This window comes from Mirounga leonina, unplaced genomic scaffold (assembly GCF_011800145.1).
Source record: "Mirounga leonina isolate KUSES-001 unplaced genomic scaffold, KU_Mleo_1.0 Mir_128, whole genome shotgun sequence".
Lineage (NCBI taxonomy): Eukaryota > Metazoa > Chordata > Mammalia > Carnivora > Phocidae > Mirounga > Mirounga leonina.
Window position 1 is genome coordinate 2,539,613 of NW_023270320.1, and position 16,510 is coordinate 2,556,122.

Genomic DNA, 16,510 nt, shown 5'->3' on the forward strand with positions numbered 1-16,510 from the left:
CTACTATCTACCAGCTAGATTGATTTGTAGGAACATCCCTGCCTCAGGGCATTTTGCATTTGCTGTTCCTTCTACTTGGAACACTTTTCCCCCAGATAGTCGGTATCTATTGAGTACCTCTTATGTAGCAGGTGCTGTCCTCAACTCTTGTAATATATCTGTGAACAAAACCTAAAATCCCATATTACATGTAGTTTACATTCCTTTTGGTGTATATGTAGACAGTAAAAAAAAAAAAACAAATAGAAGGTACAGTATTTTATGAAATATGTGCAATGGAAAAAATAGTGTGTGCTTGAGAGGGGTCTCTTGGATAAAATTGTATGTATGCAAAGAGCTGGGGGGGGCGGTGTCTCCAAAGTAAATATTTGCATGACTTGTTTATCTTAGTGGCTGGCACATAGTGAGTATTCAGTAAGTATTTATGAAATGAATCAATCTGGGTGAAGTGATAATCCCTGGACTTAATCTTTACTAGTGTATTTATAACATGCTTATCACCACATTTATTTATTGTTTCCTAACAAGAAGTAGGTTATTGGACAATAAATTTGGAAGCAAAGGAGGAAGTTCAGGATTACTAAGTACTCTTCAAGATGATTTCGTTTCTACTCAGACCAAATGGATACTTAGTCCATATTTAGGAAGATAGCCAGGAAGAAAAGTGATGTTGGGAAATGATTGAATGGGAGAGAAGAAAAACATAGGCTATACTCAAATATACATCTAGTCAATGACATGGATGTCCAACTTCTTTGACCCGTAGGGAATCTACCCAAATGTTCCTCCCCTCATCTGTCACTCTTCTCTATTTCCCAATTAAAAATATTCTCAAAACTGGGGCGCCTGGGTGACTCAGTGGGTTAAGCAGCTGCCTTCGGCTCTGGTCATGATCCCAGTGTACTGCGATTGAGCCCTGTGTCGGGCTCCTTGCTCAGTGGGGAGCCTGCTTCTCCCTCTCCCTCTGCCTGCTGCTCTCTTTACTTGTGCTCTCTCTCTCTCTGTCAAATAAATAAATAAAAACTTAAAAAAAAAATTCTCAAAACAATTGACTTAGAGCAGCAAACTTGACCCAGCCTGGGGGCCAAATCCTGCCCAAGACCTATTTTTATATGGACCTGCAGCCAGTTTTATATTTTTGGAGGATTATATTTAAAAAAAAAACAACCCAAAATAGATAATATGCTCTAGCTGATATGGACCTGATGTGGTCTGCAAAACCTAAAACATTTCTTTTTGACCTTCTACAGAAACAGTTTGCCAGCCTCTGACTTACAGGTACCTTCTTGGTTGTTTCTAGGGGAGAAAGATACTTCTCTATGGTGGTCTTCGTAAATAATAGAACTTTACATTTGGAACATGTAATCCATCTCACTTACTTTATAGGTTTCATTGAGACTAGAAAACTACATTAACTTTTTGGGGTCATACAGCTTTCTAGGTATAGATCCTGAATCTCTAGCCCATTATTTTTTATGTACTTTTTTTCACATCAGTGATGAGTGGTATTCCCTTCTTCTGTGATATCTTAGTAGGCAAACTATCTTCTCTAAGCCTTAATTTTTTTTTTATTTGTAAAACAAATTGATAGTATAGGGTTTCTGTAATGATTAAATGAACCAATGCTTATAACGTACTAGTATATAGTTAAAACTGCTTCACAGATCATAGTTCTATTTTGTCATGGTGTAGTGAAAAGATTTCTGCTACCTAGGAATCACTGCTCCTTCCCCCCCACACATATATTTTAGGGTCAGAGAAGGAACGGGTTTCTGTCATTTAGAATTTTAATTCGGACATCCTTTGTGTCTTGAAAAGTAGTTAGAGATCTATTTCAGTAACATTGTACTTCATTGATTTTGGGGGGGCTTAACCAGTTTTTAGAACATCATTAAAATGGGACACTTTGTTCCAAGTTGCAAACAGTTGATTTACAAACAGACTTTGGAACAAAATTGGATCACAGATTGAAGATTATTTTCCTAAAGAGGTTAGGCAGAAGAGATTTTTGGTCATTTTGTTCTATGCATTTTTAGTGACTGAAATTCTGGGGAAGAGGAAAGGGAAAGACCGAGGGAAGAAAATGGAGCCCCTCTGGGAATTCAGTCTAGTGTTCCAAGGCAGTCTTGTTTCTAGGGCATGTTGACAAAAATGCTGGGTGGTTATTAAATTGTTCAGAATGTCACTTATGCATGGATTAGTGTTTCAAAGTTTACTTGGTCTGTGAGGGTTAAGTGTGTTAGGAGATTGGGAAGGCCATCTTAATGTCCAACTCTCCCCTCCCACCTGTCTAGATGAAATAGGGTTCATAAATTAGTATCAAGGACGATTTTGAAAGAAAGTCACAAAAGGACTAGCACCCTTGGTTAAAATAGGAATAAAGGGTCACATATCTGTTGTTTAAATGCTTATTGAATAAAAGAGTGATTATGCGTGTGTACATGAGCATTTAAAAAAACAGTAAATGGGGCGCCCAGGTGGCTCAGTTAAGCATCTGCCTTCGGCTCAAATCATGATCTCAGGGTCCTGGGATGGAGCCCTGCATCCGGCTCTCTGCTCCGCGGGGAGCCTGCTTCTCCCTTTCACTCTCCCTCTGTGCTCTCCTCTCTCAAATGAATGGATAAAGTCTTAAAAAAAATAAAAAATAAAAAATAAACAGTAAATGGCAGTTTATTTCCCTTTATAATGCTACATTTATTTATAAGTTTACACACAGTGATGGATTCTTTTTTTTTTTTTTTTAAGTTTATTTATTTAAGTAATCTCTACACCCAACTCGGGGCTCAAACTCACAAGCCCAAGATAAGAGCTGCATGCTCTACTGACTGAGCCAGCCAGGTGCCCCAGTGATGTATTCTTTTTGATGTATAGTATAATGAGTTTTGACAACTGCATAGGGTTTTATAACCACCACAATTAAGATGCAGAAAAATTCCATTATCTCTTCCCAAAAACCTTCCTTCATGCTAACCTTTTGAAGTCAAATCCAACTCCCCCGCCTCCCCCCAAGCTGGCAAACTGTTGAGACACTGTGGTTCCTATAGTTTTGCATTTTCTGAACTATCCTATAAATGAAATTATATATATATATATATATATATATATATATATATATATATATAGCGTTTGGAGTCTGGTTTCTTTCATTTAGCATAATGTATTTGAGATTCATCCTTGTCGTGTGTATCAATATTTTTTTCCTTTTTGTGGCTGAGTACTATTCCATTGCATGAACGAACCAGAGTTTGGTTTATCTGTTCCTCTGTTGAGGGATATTTGGGTTGATGTCAGTTTTTGGCAATTATGAATAAGACTGCCATAAACATTCATATGCAGGTTTTGTGTGAACATAATGTGTTAATTTCTTGTGACTGCTGTAATAAATTGTCAACCTAGGTGCCTTAAAATAACAGACATTTATCCTCTCCCACTGCTGGAGGCCAGAAGTCCAAAATCCGTATTCCTGGAATCAAGGTGTTGTCAGGGGCGTAATCCTTCAGAGGCTCTTGGAGCTACTGGTGGCTCCTGGCATCCCTTGACTTGTTGCTGGGTCACTTAAGTCTCTGCCTCCAGCTTCCCATCATACCTTCTCCCGCTGTATCTGTGTGTCAAACCTCCCTTTGTCTTATAAGGATACTGTGTTGGCATTTAGGGCCCACCTGATAATACGGGCTAATCTCTAATCTCAAGATCCTTAATTTAATCACATCTGCAGAGGCCCTTTTCCAAACAAATTAACATTTACATGTTCTAAGGATTAGGAGCTGATATCTTTGAGGGCCATTATTCAGCCTACTACAGTAGGTTTTCATTTCACTTGGGTAAACACCCAGGAGGGGGATTGCTGGGTTATATATGGTAAGGGTATATTTAATTTTATAAGGAAGTGCCAGACTATTTCTGTAGTGGCTATACTATTTTGCACTCTTACCAGCAACATATGAAAGTTTAATTTGCTCTGCATCCTTACTAGCACTTGGTATTGTTATTTCTAAAAATTATTCTAACAGGTATATAGTGGTATTTAATTATGATTTAATTTGCATTTCCCTAATGATTAGTCATGTTAAGCATCTTTTCAAATGTGCTTATTTATATCTTCTTTGGTGAGTTGCCCATGTATTTTTTCATTTTTAAAATTGGGTTATTTTCTCTCTTGAGTTTGCTTGTTTTTTTAACACCTCTGTTCTCCTAAAAGTTAGTCCAGGGCCTTAGGGGAATTAGGAAGATGTTGGTTCTTTTGTAATCTTGTTGCTTCTTATATTTTCTTGCTTCAAACTCGTTTCCTTTTTGAATCTCAGAAACTGAATAAATTAGACTTGAATTCCTTTCTGGCTCCTAATAGATTTCCTCAATAAAGGAAATAGAATTTAAATCAGCATGTAGTGGGTGTGTTGTTAGTCAGGTCTGGGGTTGCAAGCAACTGAAACCCTTGAATAAAAAGTGATTTATTTATTTTTTTATTAACATATAATGTATTATTTGTTTCAGGGGTACAGGTCTGTGATTCATCAGTCTTACACAATTCACAGTGCTCACCATAGTACATACCCTCCCCAATGTCCATCATCCAGCCACCCCGTCCCTCCCACCCTCCACTCCAGAAACCCTCAGTTTGTTTCCTGAGATTAAGAGGCTCTTATGGTTTGTCTCCCTCTCTGGTTTCATCTTGTTTCATTTTTCCCTCCCTTCCCCTATGATCCTCTGTCTTGTTTCTCAAATTCCTCATATCAGTGAGATCATATGATACTTGTCTTTCTCTGATAGACTTATTTCGCTTAGCATAATACCCTCTAGTTCCATCCACATTGTTGCAAATGGCAAGATTTCATTTTTTGATGGCTGCATAATATTCCATTGTATATATATACCACATCTTTTTTTTTTTTTTTTTAAAGATTTTATTTATTTGACAGCAAGAGAGACCGCGAGAGAGACAGCGAGAGAGGGAACACAAGCAGCGGGAGTGGGAGAGGGAGAAGCAGGCCTCCCGCGGAGCAGGGAGCCCGATGCGGGGCTCGATCCCAGGACCCCGGGATCATGACCTGAGCTGAAGGCAGACGCCCAATGACTGAGCCACCCAGGCGCCCCCACATCTTCTTTATCCATTCATCAGTTGATGGACATCTAGGCTCTTTCCATAGTTTGGCTATTGTAGACATTGCTGCTATAAACATTGGAGTGCATGTGCCCCTTTGGATCACTACATTTGTATCTTTGGGGTAAATACCCAGTAGTGCAATTGCTGGGTCATAGGGAAGCTCTGTTTTCAACTTGTTGAGGAACCTCCATACTGTTTTCCAGAGTGGCTGCACCAGCTTGCATTCCCACCAACAGTGTAGGAGGGTTCCCCTTTCTCTGCATCCTCACCATCTGTCGTTTCCTGACTTGTTAATTTTAGCCATTCTGACTGGTGTGAGGTGGTATCTCATTGAGGTTTTGATTTGTATTTCCCAGATGCGAGAGATGTTGAGCATTTTTTCATGTGTCTGTTGGCCATTTGGATGTCTTCTTTGCAGAAATGTCTGTTCATGTCTTCTGCCCATTTCTTGATTGGATTAGTTGTTCTTTGGGTGTTGAGTTTGATAAGTTCTTTATAGATTTTGGATACTAGCCCTTTATCTGATATGTCATTTGCAAATATCTTCTCCCATTCTGTCGGTTGTCTTTTGGTTTTGTTGACTGTTTCCTTTGCTGTGCAAAAGCTTTTTATCTTGATGAAGTCCCAGTAGTTCATTTTTGCCCTTGCTTCCCTTGCCTTTGGCGATGTTCCTAGGAAGAAGTTGCCTTGGCTGAGGTCGAAGAGGTTGCTCCCTGTGTTCTCCTCAAGGATTTTGATGGATTCCTGTCTCACATTTAGGTCTTTCATCCATTTTGAGTCTATTTTTGTGTGTGGGGTAAGGAAATGGTCCAGTTTCATTCTTCTGTATGTGGCTGTCCAATTTTCCCAACACCATTTGTTGAAGAGACTGTCTTAAAAAGTGATTTATTAATAGTGCATGTTACCAAACTGCAAGGAAGGACACGGATGGAGTTGGCTTTAGGGACAGCTGGACAAAGGGTTAGATTATTGCTTGGTTTCTCTCTTCTCATTTCTGCTTCTCTCTTTGAATTGGTTACAATGTCTCTTATTTCAGAGGATTTTCTCCAAATGGTTGGGTTTATGGTTGCAGGTGCCTTAGGACTCAGATCCTTCCAACTTCCTGACCCTAGAGGAAAAAAGGGATCTTTTCTTTTTTTAATATTTAATTTATTTATTTGGCGGGGGGGAGAGCATGAGTAGGGGGAAGGGCAGTGGGAAAGGGAGAAGCAGACTCCCCACCAAGTAGGGAGCCAGACATGGGGCTCTATCCCAGGACCCTGAGACTACAACCCGAGCCGAAGTCAGACGCCCAAATGACTGAGCCATCCAGGCGCCGCAAAAGGGATCTTTTCTAATTTTGTTCAGAAAACCCTTGGGGGGGCGCCTGGGTGGCTCAGTCGTTAAGCGCCTGCCTTCAGCTCAGGTCATGATCCCAGGGTCCTGGGATCAAGCCCCGCATCGGGTTCCCTGCTCGGCAGGAAGCCTGCTTCTCCCTCTCCCACTCCCCCTGCTTGTGTTCCCTCTCTCACTGTGTCTCTCTCTGTCAAATAAATAAATAAAATCTTAAAAAAAAAAAAAAAAAAAAAAGAAAACCCCTGGGGTTTTCAGTTGAAGTCTCATGCATATCACTAAGCAGTCACTCTGACCTAGTTGAACATCTTAACTCAAATTTGATGTGAACAAAATAAACTCTTGATTCCTCTTCTTTTTTCCCCCATACCAGTAAATCGACCCCTTATCAAAGCCAGAAAACAAGGAGTCCTTTTTGATTCTTCCTTGATATCCTTTAAGGAATAGCCAGACCTTTTCCATATCCAGACCATCACCCCTGCTTACTGTATTGTAACCACACTGCTTCTCTTAATTTCTTAATATACCATGCTCTTTTCTCTTCTTGAGACCTTTGCACATGCTGTTCCTTCTGCATGCAGTGATTTTCCCCTCTAGAGGCAAAGCTTCTCTTATATTAGGTCTTGGCTTCAGTGTTACTTCACAGAGGTTCTTCTTCTACAACAGGTAGCTCCTTCATTTCCATCTCTTTACAAGCTTCTTACTTATTTGCTTCACAGTACTGCTTAAAATAACTGAGAGTCATTTTTATCCATCTCCTTACTTGAATTTTGTCTTTTTTTTTTTTTTTAAGATTTTATTTATTTATTTGAGAGAGAGAATGAGATAGAGCATGAGAGGGGGAGGGTCAGAGGGAGAAGCAGACTCCCTGCTGAGCAGGGAGCCCGATGTGGGACTTGATCCCGGGACTCCAGGATCACGACCTGAGCCGAAGGCAGTCGCTTAACCGACTGAGCCACCCAGGCGCCCTTGAATTTTGTCTTTTTACCACTAGACTATATAAACTGCTTTAATATAGGGACATTATCTTGTTTACCTTTGTATCTACAGTTATAATACAGTATGGGGCAAATGGTAGGCCTGTGTAAAGGTTTTTGAATGAATGAATCAGAATGCATTTCTGCAGTTGGCCCAGTTTAGATTTAGTGGCCTTGTGGGGTGGGGCTTGATGGATGGACAGAAACACAATAGCCACTGTTAAAGGCTCCAAGTGAACCTACATTAATATGCCACAATTAATGCTTTTTTTACTCTTTGGAAATAATAATGATTAATTCTGGTATTATTATGCTTGTTAATATTTTTATTTGAATAGAAATAATTTCTAAGAGTTATCTGTAGGCATAGGTCTAAACTCAGTTTAAGATTTTTATTGAAAACAATAGCCAGTAGAGTCTGATTAGCACTCTTTTTCTAGCTACTTAATGCAGTGGACTGAGTGACATGTTAGGGGCCAGTCAGATGTTTTAAAGCATCAGTAATGACATTCAGTTTTCACATTGCTCGATTATGCTTACCCTTGGGGACTTCTGTTCAGCTTCTTGTATTGTCCCTTTCTAACATTTTCCTGGTGATTGTTTCTGTGTTATTCTCTTAACCAGCTGTGGGAAATTCAAGACAGAGAGGGGTCTGGAGTTAAGAATGTTTGGATACATAGTAGAATACAAAAAGCTTAATAAACCTTAATAATAATAAAGAACGACTGCTGAGTTAGTGAAGGTTAGGGTGATTATATAATTTGTCATCCAAACCAGGTCATTTTTGAGAGGGTGTGCCAGGAACAGGTGTAAACCTGGACTGCCCCCATGAATCCCTTTGAGGGGGAGGTGATAATCAGTTGTTGCAGGATAGGGTGCTCTGAGTCTGAGGGCTTTTGAATTGGGAAGAGACTTGCCTAAAAGTGTGTAGGAGGAAGCCAGGTACAGCTCTGTGCTTTCGAAATTCTTTTGGGAACTGAATGTAAACAAAGCCAAGGGTTCTGTAGATCTGTCCTAATTAGCAAATATAATTGCCTTATGGATAAGGTTGAGATCCTAGAATCAGAACCTAATTCTCTTTTACTTTCCCATAGGAAACTAGTATTGTGTTTAGCTGTCATCTTCACTCAAAGAATGTATGGGTTGTCTGATCTGCAAGCTGCTGGCCTACTGTCAGTAGAAGATTGTTTTTTTTGTGCCCATATTGAAAAATTTTCCCAGATAAATTCGTACTGTCTTGCCATTTTGCCCCATAGATAGTTGTAGTACATATTTGAGAATAGGTTGGAAAGATGGGCTTTAAGATTAGTTTTAAATCTTATTTATGGAACACACACTTGAACTCTTACATTAGGGAGATAGCAGAATTTTATAGTTAAGTATACACCATAGAATTTTCTTCTCGTTTTTAAAATTCCAGTCTGGGATTGTTAATAGGAGCATTGTGGTTGAGATTAATAGCTGTGGCAGTATGTAGCAAGACTAATTCCATAAAGATAAACTTATCACTGCAGAATTGGGTTTATTAATTTTTTGTTAGGTAAACGTATTCTTTTTTTTTTAAAATGAGACTTCCTTGCTTTTGGCAAGGATGCTAATTTCAAATGTTTTGAGGAAAGCCAGAAAAAAACCTTAAAGGTTTTACAAAGAATGTAAAACACATACATACATGTTAGCCATCTTAGGGCCACCTCATGTTACCTTTTCTATGAACACATATTTGTTATGCCTTTTCTGTATTTTTTTAATATTTTTTTAACTCCCTTGCTAGGTTATATACACCTAGAATAGTGCTATATATAGTTGTTTGGTAAGAATCACAGTTACTGTGAAGTTTACTGAGATAATAGCATTAAATAAAAATTTTATTCCTATGTAAAGTAATAATGCTTTTTTATGTTTTAATTATGGTTTCCATTTTATTTCATTTAATCAAGTCAGACAGATCTAGTTACTGTTATCTCTGTTTTATGGAGGAGGAAAGAACCAGTAAACCAATTAAAGTAAATCCTGAGAGCATTATATTAAAGGTGAGGGGTGATACATGATTTCAGGCACTTGGTATAAAAAGCAGTCATGCCCAGGGTAGTATGCATGCAGAGTCATACACTATAGAGTTCATGTGAAAAGTTGTTTTTCAAGGTAAAAAATTGCTGTGTAGGTATTGCTATATTCATTTTTCATATTGCTTTATTCATGAACTTTATTTTTTTTTATGTTTTTAATTTTTTTTTTTAGATTTTTAATTTATTTATTTGACAGAGAGCGAGACAGCTAGAGGAAGCACAAGCAGGGGGAGTGGGAGAGGGAGAAGCAGGCTACCAGCTGAGCAGGGAGCCCGATGCAGGGCTTCATCCCAGGACCCTGGGATCATGACATGAGCCGAAGGCAGACACTTAATGACTGAGCCACCCAGGCGCCCCTATTCATCAACTTTAAAACCATATTAATCAGCTTTAAAATATCTTCCCTTTATATAGATTTTCTAGAATTGTAGCAATACAGTTGCCATTAGCCACATGTAGCTATTCAAATAAATTACAATTTAAGAAAAATTGATAGCCAGTATTTCGAGTACCTGGTAGCTCACATGTGGCTAGTGGTTACCATATTGGACAGCACAGATACAGAACATTTTTATCCCCACAGAAAGTTCTGTTAAAATAGCACAGTTCTTAAGGACAGTATTAAAGAAAATAACCACTTGAGGACAGGTTTTATTTTTATTTATTAGGCTTTAGGATTCTTGTAGTTAAAAATGTTAGCTTTAGATTATATATCCTAATGACAGGAGCTTTGTGATTTACTCTCTTTGGGTCAAGCTTGTGGTGTTCAAACTCAGCCTAATCTTTTATTAGTCTTTCTGGCTCTGCATAAATCAGTCATACTGGGCTGAGGGGTAATTTGGACTAAGAATACAAAATTTGCAAATATGTGTTTTAGGTTGTTAGTGCTTAATATCTTTTAAGCCTTAATGCTTAATATCATTTTCCTTATCAATAGAATGGAGATAATGAGATAATGACTATATGGAATTTGGATTAATTGATTGGGGTTTATGAAGTTGAAAAGTTGAATCCTAATGAACCTTCTAGTCCCAGCAGAACTCTGCTCTGTTTGAAGTCATCTCAATTTCAACTCTCCTTCTTTAGACTCTAAGCCCTTAAAGTCAGGGCTCTGAGTTTAGTGCCTCATGGAGCAGTCTACACACTTGTTAAGTAGCTACTCTGGGCCAGTCACTGTGTTAACATTGTTTGCTAATTCATTTATGACTACCCTTAAATAGATTATGAGCTCCTTGAAACTAGGAACCCCCACTTTTTAAATTTAAAATACCTGTAGTTGTAGAAATTAAGAAAAAAAGAGACTTTAGAGATAATCATCTTAAATATTTTTGTTTACCAGTGAAGAACCATGATAGCTTAAGTTACTTGCCCATCGTTGGGGAACTAGGACTAGAGAATCTGGATAGCCTTCTATCAAGCCACCTCCTTAATTAGTTGATTGTTAAATTTAATTTCAAGGAAGTCCTAAGCACTACTGTTGATTGAAGACTATATTTTGTGTGTATAAACTATGTCAGTGTAGAACAAAGTTATTTATAACTCCTGATTTCAACACATATTTCCTGTTTGTTTCTTATGACACATTCTTAGGGGCAGATTGTATGCTATTTTTGGAGATGCAGCATTTTGATCTTGAAAAAGCATTTTTGGTTTTTAGACTAGAATAGATTGAGGAATAGATTGAGTGGTTTCTCAGGTTAAATAAATGCTCAGGGTCTGTATTTTCGTGTATTGCATTTGGAAATAGTAACTTATATAATATGTCATGGGGTTGGAGTGTCCATTTATAGAAACTACTAGTCTTGACTTTCTATGAGCTATGAATTTTAATCTCTGTTTTTATATTCCAGTTACAGTTTCGGTTTCAGTATTACTATTGTGTGTGTACACACTCACCGGAGTGCTAAGAATAGCAAACTATCCTACTACAGACAAGATTTACATTTCTGAGGTACCTGAACTGTTTCTTAAAATTCATTTTTGTTCCTTATAGTCATTGGCAAAGTGTCATCAGGTATTCATAAGGTAATTGTTATTTGACAGGATACTTTTGCTTCTCAGGAATATTATTGGTTTGTTTCTGTGGTAGCATATGCTTGTATTTGGGATGGAACAGACCAACTCAGGCTTTTTTGCAGAACACTGGTTGTTTCTCCACGGGGTTAGAATACCTTCCTGCTTCCTTCCTTCCCCCAAGAACTGAAATCAATTTCAGAAGGGAGTCTTTGCTTGTGAATCAAGACTTTAATTATAGGCTTTCTTCTTTCGAAAGGCAGTTTCCTTTTTCTGCAGTTGTTCTTTGGGTGGAGTGCATGAATGCACGCGCGTGTGTGTATGTGTGTGCGTGTGTCTGCTTGTAGCATTTGGATCTGTGCAGCACGTTGGCTTTCTAGACATCCTTTGTATAGTAACAGCATGTGCGGAGGGGCTGGCAGCCTGTAAAACAGTTTTTTCTCCTCTTCCCCCTCCTCTCAACCTCACTCCCTCCCTAGATCTGGTGACATTACATAGATAAATGTGCTGGCTAGGAAAACAGCAGAAGGAATTGAATGTCTGCCAAAAATTTGCAGCATGAAACCAAACTGGCTGCTTCAGCCTCCCTTTCCTGATCTTTTATTGTGTGTGTGCAGTCTACACTTGTCAGGGCTTTCCTAGTTTAGCGTTACGTCACTATGTTCTCCACCCTCATTATACTGTCTTTTCTTTTGAAAAGCTACTGTCCTCAGGCTTCAAATTTGTTAAACACTTAAGGCTTTATTTATACTGTTATGGTGGTAGTATTGAAGATGAAATATACTTAATTTGATGTAATATCGACTTAGGGTATGTGTGTATACATGTGCTCACATGTGTTTCTGGGCAATATTAGGATAGTGTGGAGAAGATAACATACTGGTAACTACCTGAAATTATTACATTGCTTTTAAAAAATCTTTCTGTCCTTCAGGAAGAGACATTTTCTCAGAGGACTTTGAAGACAGCTTAGAGAGGTATTGATTTTTAACTGTTGATCAGCATTGCAAATAGACATTTCTAGAACAAAAGTGATTTCATTTATTTGATGTATGTTGAATTAAAGAAGATAATATGAGATCTTTAAATTTGGGGTTCTTATTTTCAAGACTGCTGATACAGTTGAGTATCTAGACAGTGTCAGTGATTTTAGAGAAAAAAATTACTTTTTATTCTTCGATTTGGTGAGACTGCTTAAATCCAGGTCTAAAGAAAAGGTTTTGGCTATTAATTAAATCTTTATATCGCCCTTAAAAAAATAAGATGGGGTCCTAGTTCCTTTTATTCTGAATCCTTTAGACTTATTATAGTTTAGCAAAGCATAAATTTGGATAGGTTCATTTGGGCGCCTTTAACTACAGTATTCTCATTGCATTTGTTCCTTATCATGTGCTACTCTGTATTGCAATGTATTTTTAATGCATATGTTTTATTTTTACAATTAGGTTGTAAGACCTACCAGCAGGGAACCGGTTTTGTTACATCTTGTTTCTCTAGCATCTAACTCAGTGTCCTTATACATAAGAGATAGTATGGATAATGGTATGTGGAGATAATATTGAGGATGAGAATAGGGTGAGGTGATTTCACTAGCTGACTTAGTCATCTAGGGCTCTCAAAACAGAATACCATAGACTGGATGGCTTAAAAAATAAGAATTTTTTTCTTCTCACAGTTCTGGAGGCTGGAGGTCCAAGATCAGGGTGCTCGCACAATTGATGTCTCCTGAGCCGTCGCTCCCTGTTTTGCAAATGGCTGCCTTCTTGCTGTGTTTCATAGAACCTTTTCTCTGGGCACACAAGCGGGCCCCCCCACTGCCCCCACCCCTGTCCCCGTGTCTCTTCCTCCTCTTGTAATACACCAGGACTGTAGGATTAGAGCCCCCACCCTTGTGCCACCCTCATTAAACTTAATTATTCCTTAAAAGCCCTATCTCCAAATACAGTCACATTAAGGGTTAGGGCTTCACATGTGAATTCGGGGTGGGGAGGGATACAAGTTCAGTCCATAACACTGGCCTGAAGATAGAGATGCCAAATTACTGAGCTATCAGATAACATATCAGTCATGTTATAGTAAGGACAACAGAAACTATGAGAGAGTGTAGTCCAGGGAATTGGTAAAGCAGATGTTGGGAGAAGTGACAAGCAAAATGGGAACATTGAAGTGACACAGAGGTAATAACTTCCTTAAGCAGCTACCACCCTTAGAGCTGGAGGATAAAAGGACTTTGGGGTTATAAGAACCTAGAGGCTTAGAGGAGGGGCCCCATGGAACTTGGATTGCCATCTTTGAGGAGGTCTCACTGCTTGGTTGCTTTTAAAAACCTTAGAGAGGGACCCCACAAAGGTTGAGATGCAGGCCTCCAAGAGGGTATGTTGCTCCCCTGCTGCTGGTACTTCTGAGGGAGCATGATGAGGCTGCTTCTGAGAGAAATCAGTCTTCTGTAGGAAGCTGAAGACTGCCAACTACTGCTGTTGCTGGGAGAAAGGACCCATGCCAGGGTGGCACTGGCAGGAAGAGCACAAGGGTCTGGAAGGAGCAAGTCCATTCTTTTGTCATCTTTACTTTCTTGTATCCCTCTAGTGTTCCCCACTGGTGTAGCCTAATGGGAAGGTGGCTGACAGAGAAGAAATGACATATGCACTCTGAGCCTAGCACCGTAAAGCAGAGTAAGGGTGAGCTTGGAATTGAGAGACAACAGCTTCATAGCTGGCACAGATATTATTGGTGGGAGTACAGCTTTTCTAAAATCCAATTTGGCGATATGTGTCAAAAATCTTAGGAATGTGCAAATCTTTTGACCCAGCAATTCCAGTTCAAGAAATATATCCTAAGGAAATAACCCAAAAAGTGAGCAAAGAAGTATGTAAGGGATGCTTGATTACAGTATTGAATGTGATAAAAAGAGGTATTGAATGTTTATCAATATGGGACTGGCTAAATATCTTACACCATGTGGTGAGGTGTTATATGGCCATTAGAAAGATGATGCTGATTTGGACTTACTGATGTGGAAATAAATTTAACAAACCAGATTATACGCTATGTGTAGTATGGACCTATTTACGTATTTATTTTTTTAAAAAACTATATATAAGAAAAGCTGAGAACAAGGGCACCTGAGGGGCTCAGTTGTTCAGTGTCTGCCTTCGGCTCAGGTCATGATCCCAGAATCCTGGGATCAGGCTCCCTGCTTGGCGGGAAGCCTACTTCTCCCTCTTCCCCTGCCTGCCGCTCTCCCTTGCTTGTGTTCCTTCTCTCGCAGTCTCTCTCTCTCTGTTAAATAAGTAAATAAAAATCTTAAAAAAAGAAAAGAAAAGCTGAGAACAATATACATAGAAAGAGAGCGCAGTGCCAAGTTGAAGAGGGCAGGCTCTGGAGTCAGACAGCCTAGGGGTTTGTATGTGGGTTCTGCCACTTTTTATGATCTTAGGTAAATTAGTCTTTCTGGGCATCTGTTTTCTCATCTGGAAAATGGTGATAATAGTACATACCCCATAGAGCAATTGTTAAGTCTAAAAGTGTTAGTATTTGTGAAGCATGTGTAACTGCTTCAAGTGCTCATTAATGTTAGGTATATTATAGGGGAGGAATAGAAAGCTTAGGAGAGAAGTTTACTGTCTTTTTTCCCTTTATTATCTTTTTTTTTTAAGTGGGCTCCACACCCAGCATGGAGCCCAGTGTGGGGCCAGAACTCATGATCCTGAGATCAAACCTGAGCTGAGATCAAGAGTTAGAACTCAACTGACTGAACCACACAGGCACCCCTAATTATCTAATTTTTAAAGAGAGAATATCATGAGTTTATGATTAGGATAACCACTAAAGCTTTTCTATCGTAACTGAAAATGATGAAGCTGGCAAAGATGCATTAAGTGTTCTTCGCACTTCTGGAAGTCCTATAACTCCAGGATGCTTTATAGGTAGAATAGCACTTCCCACTGCAGTCTGGATGCAACTGACAGCTGAGGCTTGTCTTTTGACAAGCTCCTTATTTCTTGTGGGGAAACTTCATTCTTTCTCAGGTCCCTACAAATGCTCAGGGACTTGCATTACTATGGTGCTTCTGACTAGGTTCCTGAAGCCTCCATCTTACTTTTGCCTTGGTTCCTTGGGTAGGTTTTTTCTGTTCTGCTTAGAACCAAACTTATTGCTGTGAATAATGCTGCTCTTTGAAGAAGGCAGGAGAACCTCTGGTCAGTTTTATAAATATAAGTTTAAATCCTGCCACACTGTATTATTAATAAATAGTATCACTATTTACCAGTAATGGAAACTCAACACTTTCCATCTATAAAGTCTTTCTTTCTTTCAAAAAATGAATTTATCTGTAGGTTGTTTATTTGAGTGACTGAGTTGAAACTATTTAGTGTATTAGAGTACCTGACTTTGAATGACTTCAATCACTTTTACTAGTCATTATAGTCCCCCCCCCCTTTTTTTTAAGATTTTATTTATTTATTTGACAGAGAGACAGCCCAGGCAGGGGGAGTGGCAGGCAGAGTGAGAGGGAGAAGCAGGCTCCCTGCTGAGCAAGGAACCCCAATGCAGGGCTCAATCCTAGGACCCTGGGATCATGACCTGAGCTGAAGGCAGACACTTAACCGACTGAGACACCTGGGCGCCCCTCATTATAGCTTTTGGCAATGATTTTTATCTTTGGTAAAATGAGTATACAGTTGACTATTGAACACCCCAAGTTTGAACTGTGCAGGTGCACTTATATGTGAAATTTTTGACAAATGCAGTATGGTAGTATAACCATATTTTCTCTTCCTTAACGATTTTTCTTAACTTTTTAAGATTTTATTTTTAAGTAATCTCTATACCCAGCGTGGGGCTCGAACTCACAACCCTGAGATCAAGAGTCCCATGCTCCACTGACTGAGCCAGCCAGGCGTTCCCCCCTTATGGTTTTGTTTTTTCTTTTCTTTTCGTTTCTTTTTCTTTTTCTTTTCTTTTTTCTTTCTTTTCCTTCCTTCCTTCCTTCCTTCCTTCCTTCCTTCCTTCCTTCCTTC

The 16,510-nt window shown here is 39.0% G+C and overlaps 1 protein-coding gene across 6 annotated transcripts in view; it reads left to right on the plus strand.

The window, feature by feature from the left end:
• Positions 1–16,510, plus strand: part of KAT6A (lysine acetyltransferase 6A) — a 107,860-nt gene that overhangs the window by 27,905 nt on the left and 63,445 nt on the right. The window contains exon 1 of one of the 6 annotated variants that reach the window (XM_035003958.1): positions 11,329–11,427. The exons of the other annotated variants lie outside the window; for them this stretch is intronic. The gene's annotated coding sequence lies outside the window, so the exon portion shown is untranslated. Of the gene's footprint in view, positions 1–11,328; positions 11,428–16,510 lie in introns of those variants that run through there. 6 annotated transcript variants of the gene reach the window in all.